Source organism: Lycorma delicatula, chromosome 2 (assembly GCF_047948215.1).
Source record: "Lycorma delicatula isolate Av1 chromosome 2, ASM4794821v1, whole genome shotgun sequence".
Lineage (NCBI taxonomy): Eukaryota > Metazoa > Arthropoda > Insecta > Hemiptera > Fulgoridae > Lycorma > Lycorma delicatula.
The window spans coordinates 191,655,146-191,665,602 of NC_134456.1; positions in this window are offsets into that span (position 1 = coordinate 191,655,146).

Genomic DNA, 10,457 nt, shown 5'->3' on the forward strand with positions numbered 1-10,457 from the left:
GTATATTAACGGCCAGTCTAAAATTCAACTCCTTCTAACTACTAGGCAGTACTGATTTTCAATATTTACAGAATAAGGCGAACTATAAGTTCTTAGTGAAAAGTAACATCGTCGTCGTTATCGGATAAGTCATAAGATAATAAACAATTTTAGGTAATCAAATTTTAAAAGGTGAATTTAATTTTGAAGATCCCAGTTCAACGCAAAAAAATAAGGATGATATTTTTGTGGTATATTTCTAAAAATATTGTTTCCATGTTACTGCAAAAATGTTGGTCAATCGGTAAGTAAATAAATCCTTAACAGTCAGTAACAAACCTAAACTACGTGAGACACTGTTTACATATTTGTAAGAGAATTACTTAATGAAGTATTGCTTTCAAGAGATTTATTCACTGAAGTATTACTTTCATTTGAAAATAATTAATTATCATCGGTATTGCATTTCTTAATTTTACGATAATAAAATATTATCTGACGTTAATTAAATGCTTTTCAGTTAGCAATTTAAAAACTATACAAGTGACTTACATTAAAGCACTTGTGAAGTTATTTTCGAAAAAAATTTTAAATTTATTTTACATATTTTTAATAAGACTTAATAAGATAACAATATAAATTATTAATTTGTCCTTGAAAAATTAAATCTATTTCATTAAATTTGAACCCAAAATTTTATTTACACGTTAAAAATGTTAAATTAAATATTTTTATTATTAGACAATAAAAAAACCTTAGACATATTAATGTAGCAATTTAAAAAAATATTATTTTTTTATAATTTTTAGGTTGGCTGCACGTAAAAATTTAAGAAAAAATATTTAATTTAAAAAATGTATTTCTCTTTGGCCAAAGAAATATATATGATAAAGGCAATTACTTTTATACGGATTTGAATACTAGATCGTGAATACCGGTGTCTTTGGTGGTTGGGTTTCGATTAACCACACATCTCAGGAATGGTCGACCTTAGACTGTACAAGACTACAATTCATTTATATTCATACATATCATCTTCATTCATCCTCTGAAGTAATACCTTACGGTGGTTCCGGAGGCTAAACAGAAAATAAAGTACCGGCGTTTTAAAGCTATTTAGAATTTCTTAAATTTGATTTACAGTAATGGATCACAAATAAAATGAAGGAATACCTCGTACAGTTTTTCTCTACAAATGTTCAATCTGAGCTTCTTTCATCATGCGAACACATCCAACAACCGATAGTAGAGTTCGTCCCATATTTTAACCATCATATTTGGAGTTATGGAAGCGACAATTGCTCCAGTCCAGTGCCTCAAACCAGGCAGATCAGAAGGTAGCGAAGATCCTTTTTATAAAAGGAAAAAAATCACATCTAGAGACCTTGGATATCACCGCAACAAGCTCTGTCATCGGGTCCATGCTGACCAACCCATGAAATCTATGACGTTTTCCACGGTTAGGAAAAATATCATTCAACCAATCCCATATACAGTTATTCCAATGAGGAGGGGCATCATCTTGTGGCCAAATAAAATTCTCTGGTCCATCTTGCGGTTCACTAAAGAGCCGTGTACGCAGGATATCCAAATAATTAACTCCTGTTACACTTGATTTACCGTAAACTTGCCGTCGGAATTTTGCACAGAAAACATACAATTTTGGAGAGCCTCTTTCACATTATAAGAGCTCATGGGAATTTTTTTACCACCGGATACGGTAATTGTCTGTGTTATTTTTTTTAGTAAGTTGAAATATTGATTCATCGCTAAACACAATAGAATCAAGAAAATCTATATCTTCATGCTGAAACATTTCGATTGTGAAGTCGGCACGTACAGCGTAGACGGTAGGCTTCAAAGCCTGTAACAGCTGTTATGGACACATATGTAAGCATTTCTTTAAAACATTCTTCATTATAATCACCGTCGTTGCTAGTTCACGGCCGGCCTTCCTAACAGATTTTTTAGGAATAAGCAGAAACGATTTCTTGACACGTTCGTTTTTAGCAAACACCCTTGGTTTTCACGCACTCTTCCCTTTACGTAGACATCCGGTCACTTGAAACCAATTATCTGATTGACGAATGTTATTGTTACTTGTTACATTGTACATTTACGTAGACATCCGGTCACTTGAAACCAATTATCTGATTGACGAATGTTATTGTTACTTGGAGGATCACAATTAAACTTTCTACGAAACGCTCGTTGAACTGTTACAACACATTCACATTTAGCAAACTGTAAAATACAAAAGGCTTTCTGTTCAGGATTCATCTTTGATAATGACGCTATCAAGCGGAAAAATAGGGAATTAATCTACGGCCAAGTGCGTAACTAAAATTGTATTTTTTTCTCTAGCGTTAAATAAACAATATACACCTCATTCAACATAATATAATAAATTAGAACCCCGATAATCTTTTCTGTAAACCGGGTATATATTAATTATTATTTTAATCTGTGTTTTCCCTGAAGTACCATCTATTATGATAGATGAGAATGTTATTTTTAAAAGGATGTATTTAAATGTTCAAAAAAAGTTAATACAAATAAATACGCATTAAAACTAAGGTCAATGTTACAGTATTTTGATACAAGTGGTAAATTCTGCTTCACATTCAAAGAAAAATTCTTTTATTGATTATTAAAACGCAGTAAAGTTAAATTTTATTTCAGAAATAAAAACCTACCTTTTCAGAAGTAATTCTTAACCAAAATTACTGATAGATGAATTACTAGAAACATGAAGTTTCTTTGTACACTAAAATCCTCTGAAATGAATTGTGAAACTTATAAAGTCATACTCTATATTTAGAAAGCTTTAATCTAAGATCCAAAAGATTTCTTGATTGGCGTTAAGTTAATTTGACGAGAATTTTCTTAGTCATACAGGCTAAGAAAATCTTCCTACATTAATGTTTCTATATCATTTTCTAAATTTACTATTTAGAGAACGATTTTTATTCCCTCCATTTCATCTAAATGTCTAATGCTCAATTCATACGTTAGACATTAGACTAACGTTAATAATAAATTTGAAAAATTAAAGCTTTATGATTGTTTATTTAGGTAAATCTACTTATTTTTTTCAGCGGGTTGGAATTTTAAAGAAAGGAAATATATAGATTTTCATTTTCACTTAATTATTTAAAACTACTAAAATTAATAATATTAATAATACTGATGTATTTCTAAATATGGTAAACTAAGTTGTAATAACAAGCAACTGTGATGTAAATTTTTTCTTAATCCTGATAGAAAAACATCAATCGATAGCATATTCAAATATTTCCCTCTGAAATTGAACCTAAAACGGTTAAAAATCAAACGTCTCTCCAAAATTTGTCCTACTTTGTAGACTGTGAAATAACTAAATAAACTACCCTTGAGAAACCAAAAATCTATGTCATCGTTAAACAGATTTTTCTTTATATTAGTTAATTTTACAAATAATGGTGATGAGCGTCTTTACTATAAATACGTGAATATTTATATTCTTTAATAATAAGTTTTATTAATCATTTATTATTAAACAATTTAAAAAATTAAAATATATTAGAAAATGGTATCCAAGCTTAAAGATATCTAACCCCATTTATACCTTCCTTTGGAAGAAATTCATCAATTACCGGTAATTAAAATCCCAAGGATGAAAAGGTCCAAAGATCTTTTCTGGGACCTTATAGTGGATACGACCTTCATTAAATCGTATTAAAACGGAGAGGAGACAAAATGCTGAAGAATTATTATTTATCAGTTCAGCGATGGATGTTGCTGTAGCACAATTGGTGTCGTTGACTAGGGATTTTTCCCATTAAAAAAATCCTTTCAGGTTGTTTCAATACAGGAGAGTACTTTTTAATTAACGTAAACGGAGAGTACATCAGAAGTTTGAAAGATTAGACTTTGATTGCAACGCATTACAATGAAATTCACAGTCTATAAGGTGAATAAATCGACTGTTTAAAAACTGTCACTCTCCAAATATTGGATCATCAAATGAGTTTATTTAATTGTGGTGGGGATTTTGTGTACATAACATAGCCCATTAATAAAAAATCCATTTCGGCACGCCTGACAATGGAGGTAGATTTCACCGGTACTAAGTAGGGGATAAAAAGATTTTCACCTTAAAGCTAAGAAAAACTTCAAAATTACTCAATACGATAATGGTTGCATGCGAAAAAAGTTTTACAAGTTTAGCATAGGACAAGATCCATCTTCTTAAAATTCCAGCAACATTTTGGTCATCCCTTGCCCTTAGGGTTGGTCACATCAATAATTGTTTCAGACAAGAGTTTTAGATAATGTTTAGAGAACTAACGACCACTTTAAACAGATTGGATACCGTCCCTATTACAGGAGGTATGATATATTTGTCTTCGAAACCTCATTTTTTCCACCTCCTGGGCCAATGGTTGGTGGTATCAAAAAACTTTACTTAGATAAGTTTTAGGCCCTTATCCAAAGAATAGTAGAAACTTTAAACGAATTCGATACTTTACTTAAAAGAAAGTTATAGTGATATTTTGTTTTTTTCGAAAAAGCCCTCATTTCCACCCCCATGGTCCGATTTTTCCCATTAACGAACTGGATCGAGATTTTGGGTCTTTATATTTTATGTATCAATTTGAATGTGATTGGCGCAAAATTACGGCAGTTATCGTGTCCACAATAAAATGAAATATATATATATGTATATAAACTTTTGAATTGATGGTGGTTTTAGTGTCCGGGGGATGTGAAATGCGAAGATATGTCGAAATTTTCTGGTAGTCGAATCATGGTACCCATTACAATAGGTAGCTTTCTTATTAATCTACCTAAATGAAATAAATGCCATTCGAGATGAAGAGATGGAAATGTTTACATGGATGGTGTATTTCTTATCGTGTGGACCGATCTCAAAGTTTCTTCTCAACAGAAGGATATTGTAGCTCTATAATCGGAATTGTTAGTACCGTTCTATTGAGTATACTCAATATGTACTATTGAGTACAAAGTTGAGTATATCAATTGTAATCACTGTTGAGTATCTCAAGTCCTTAGAAAACATCCAGGGGAATTATTGGACGTAATCAACTGGGTTCTGATTTGATATAAACTGTATTCAATATTCGACTTTTTTGATAAAACGTACAGGTTAATGGATTTAAAATTAATTCATAAAAGTTGCTAAAGGTTATTTCGGTGTCGTTAAGAAAGATTAATTGATTAAAAAAAATCTTTTTTTTCAGTTTCTGGACTTATTAAAAAAAAAAAAAAAAAAATGAATGTCTAATAATATGAACTGTGTTCTATTTCAAATTTAAGATTTAATTATAATCACGCTCAGTAGTTTACTTTAAATTTTAATTTAAACTAATTTAATAATTATAGTTTAATATAATTTATATTAATTAATAAAATATGAAAAACGTATTAAATATAATTAATGAGTTTAAAGAAACATAATAGTAAAAACATTCAAATAATGAAAATTACGGGTTTTTATAAACTGTAATTTATGTTAAAATAAATTTTAATTTTCAAACAAAAAGTAAAGCGTAATAATTTTAAGTACAATTTTCTTTGTCTTACTCCACATTTGGAAGGGAGATAAATAAAATAGAAGATAAAGTGTTAAACAAAAGAAGGAATGATACTTGCTGGTAGTATAGATAAAAGATTATTGTGTATTTACCAACTTAAGTGTAACAAATATATGTAAATCATATTTGACAATTACTCAGAAGAAGAAAACTTTTTATTAAAAGAATTTTTTGTTATTATTCATTTATATTTGATATTATAAGTCTTCAGATTAGGATTTAGAAGTTTCAAGAGTTCTTTATAAAAAATTTATTTTCATACATATTATCTCACCAACTCCAAATACATAATACTTCGAAAAACCGGTTATCTGAGTTTAGCGTTATTACACCAAGATATACGAGGGTCGTTAAATAATTAAAATGACAAATTACTTCCAGAAAAGTTGTTATTTCTTCAATGAAAATGAAACAAAGTTACCATTCAACCTAATACTCTACATTCAGAAACGTTACGTGTTCCATCTTTCTATGAGATTTCTTTTCCAGTAGAAAATAATTGTTCACCATTTCTCTAAGCCATTCTTGTACCGCATTCTTGATCGAATTCTTGGTTATTGTTGCTGAACTTGTTGCCACGTGTAAACCTTTGAGTTTAGTCCTTCCAACACCCTCTGTCCCAACTTTTGAATAGCTTCCGGTTTCTTTTAAAAGGTATAGGGTTGGGCGTTATCATGCATAAGAATTACGTTTTTTGAGATAGAACCAGGATGCTTCCTCCTTCTGACAAGTTTCACTTTATTTTCTTCCACGTCACAATGATATTCGCTGTTGACTGTATGTTGTTCTTTCATTTAATAGCAATAGTCGGGGACTTTATAATCTCAGATACCTTTAGCATCACTTCACCAACTAACACGAAGGTTCTGACATTTTTTCCATGCGAGTAAACTCTGATATTTCCATTCTGTACTTTGACGTTTGGATTCAGACCCAAATTTATGAATCTAAGTTTCATCATATGCGATCTAAAAATTATTGTTTCCCTAAAAGTCTTGTTTGCATTATCTTCCGTTAAAAGTCGTTGTTTAAGTTCTTTAAAAATGTGAATTCAGGTTTCATTGTGATTTTCAGCCAATTTTTCAGTCAGGGAACATGGAATCCTGGTTTCAATTTACCACACAACTCAGGAACGATCGGCCGGAGTCTGCAGTTATTACACTATTATTGGTGAATTAGGAATAATATTTTTTTAAAAATGGTTTTTCCGCTGTTACCACTCGATTCCCATTATTGAACAACCCTCGTCGTTAACCATTATCAATCTAACTACACTGTTGTTTAAATGATAATAGCTTAGGCTAATTCATTGTCGCCTGTAACGAATTTTTTACTAGTGTATTGAGTAAATCCTATCCTAAACTAGACCCATGTTTCTGGATTAAATAGATGCATTTATATAATTTAGTTTTTAGAACATGGCACCGTTTGGTATAATAACTATTATATATAACTTTGATCTCCAATTTGATCTCCTCGAGCACTTTCAGCTATTCTTACATAATTAAATTATATACCAGTATGTATAACAATTGATCATCATTTTATTAAAATTCGTCAATAGTTAAAGTTTTAAGTCGATGTTTCTACGTCCGTATTGTAATAGTTTCTCAATTTCTATCTAGTATCTTGTTATAATCTGTGTAAGATTATAACTTTTTATATGTTAATGATAATTATACTCCTCTTGAAGATGGCAGAATGGCCGAAAGCGCTCGAGGAGATCAAATTGGAATTTGGTAAGCTGTTTTTAAAAGTAATATATAATATTTATATAATTACATAATTGTTTTAATTTAACGTTGACAAATATGTGTAATTTCCTATTACTAGCCTATTTATTGTGGGTGATTTTAAAAGAATTTATTGTTAATAACATAATTTTTTTATTATTCATGACTGTTTGTAATACAAAGCTAATATAAATTTACAACTAAACACATAACCAGCTATCCATGTTTTCACAGATGTAATAATCTGCATTTTCCGATGTGTGCGTGTGTGTATATATATATTATATATACACACATGTCCATGTATATGTACATATATTTTCATTATAGGCAATGATATTTCAATTAATCATTTATTTGGAAAATATTACCGTACTATATAAAGCCATAATTCAAACACTCGAACAATACGTACGCTTGAAAATTAACAATTTGGCTAGATACTATAAACCAAACAAAAGTACGTTTTTCTGCACTATCATTAATAATTTTCTGTTTATGTTGTCATGAGATCTACCAACTAATTTGATAATCCTATACTTTTTCTTTAAAAATCATTATTTGGTTGATCAATATTGATTTTATTTAAATAGTGTGAATTTTTAGAAAACAAAGCTAAATTTAATTAAATTTCATCTATTCTATCCAATTTTTCATCTACTAAATAGGATTTTTTATTTAACCATTGTTTTCATAAATAGCAAATGACGGAAATTTTGGAAGTAAACCATTAAATGTACTGTTTGTATAATTAACGTTACTTCTGTATATTGCTGGAGTTGATCTCATTTCCTGGAAACATTTTGTTGCCAATGTGTGCCGTTACGTCATAACAAACAATAGATTATTTTTATAAATTTCTCCTGCAAATAGACGATTTACACAAAAAATATATTTACATAACTAGCACACCTGGCAATGCTTCACTATTACTAGATTTGAGTGCATTTATAGATTAAATTAACACGTTTGAAAACATTAACAAAATGAACTTTACGGAACTTTACAAAATTTAACCTTTCCCTTTTACCCTTTCCGCCTTTTCTCTGTTTCTCTTTTCCTTTCCCCTTTCCCTTTCTCTTTCCTTTTTCTCTTTTTATTTCCTTTTTTCTTTCCCCTTCACCCTTTTCCACCTTCTTTTCCCCTTTCCTTTTCCAGTTTTTCCTTTTCCCCGTTTTCCTCCTTTTTACATTTACCCCTTCTTCCCTTTTACCTTTTTCGATTTTTCCTTATTTATTTTTTTACGAATTTTCCCTTTCTCCCTTATTCCCCGCGCGTAAATGGGTCCAGTAGTTTTTAAATCTGTAGCGGACATACATAACAGAAAAACCGAAATGAAATCGTAAAATATTTAGTATAGCGTGTGTTGTTTTTAGGTCAACAACAAACTTCAACATAACGCTGTTTTTCAAAAAAAGCATGTTTTTACCTGTCGCAGGTGTGACATCTTAGGTATATAATTGGAGGTAAATAAAAATAAAAACACACCCGTATTCCAATGTAACGTTGTCAAAATTTCAAAACAATGGGTGACGAACTTGAAGAACTTTTGGAGATTTAAGATTTTGAACAAACGAATATTTATATATAATATATATATATATATATATATATATATATAAATGGTAGTATCTCCGTCTATCATATATTTTATATTAAAATTTTAGTAATTATCCTGTCTTGATAAAAATTTTTAGACTCTTTAAAATTAGCTTATATATAAAAAAACATATAATTATAATCGGCTAAATTATGGGTACTTTTTTACTATAACATGTAAAACCATACTTCTAAGTGTTTCCTGTCGCGTTATCTTTTTCAGTTATTCGGAGTTTTTTTTTTTAAATAAACCGAAATCACTTTTTGAAGATGAGATTTTTTTAATAATTGTTTTTCAGTATACGTAAAACCTCTCCTACAAAATAGTTGCAGTTAGAATTGGTATTAAAATTTTAAAATGGCCATCTTTTCTTTTTAAATAATAATAAAAAATGAAATAGAATGGGGTGAAAAATCATACAAAAATACATACATAAATGGTCGTTATCGTTAAAACCAACTAGGCATTAATAAAATCGCTTTAATTTTAACTTTAAACCACGTTATCATTTTCTGTTAGTCTCTTTACCAAAAGTAAATCAGCATTCTCATGCCGTAAATTTTATGATAATGTGCTGTTGCAAGATAAAACTAAAAAACAGCTAAGTTAAAAACAAGTAAAAATAAAATAATAAAAAAATAGTAAGAGAAAAAATACTACTTTTTTCGTAATGATTTTTTGAAGACTAAATTAAAGGTTGTTAAGTTGTAATTAGTTTTATTTGTAATTTGACTTAAATTTCTCAAAGTCAAAATTAGGACCTTTTAGCGAAAATCGTTTTGATACTTTTTAGAATTAATTTACTTAGAATAATTACAAAATGAAATAACTACTGTTAATATTAAAAATTAAATTAAATATTTTATTTTGGTTTTGTACATGTTAAACATATTAATACAGTATCCTACCAGCATTAAAAAAATTAATATTTTTAATTTATCACTTTATTAAAGTGTTTTAACTATGAAATATACGATCAAACTGAAAAAATATTTATAAACGTATGTGAATATTCTTAAATCAAATTTAATTAAATACTAAAACTGTTGTTAAACTTTTTTTTACATTTTAACTATGAAAAAAGTGTTTTATTAAAGCGTTTTAACTATGAAATATACGATCAAACTGAAAAAATATTTATAAACGTATGTGAATATTCTTAAATCAAATTTAATTGAATACTAAAACTGTTGTTAAACTTTTTTTTACATTTTGAATAATGATTTACTTTAGATTTTTTTTTTCAGTTCAAAAACTTATAATCCAACCATTACTATCTTCGTAACGTACACCATTATTGCAATACGTCTTGTGCATCAGCAGCAGCAGTCAATGAGATCAGAGTCCACTTCCCCACCGCACTATTCCGACCCCATCCATCATAATGTTATGTTTATATCACTCTTATTATTAACAATATTTAAAAAAAGTTAAATCACTTTTTATATAAATAACCTGTAACTACATTATATTGCATTTTCTTTCTCCGTTTCTTATTTATATAATCTCTCTTTTTTAGTTTTAATTATCTTCAGTTAAATTTTTTTC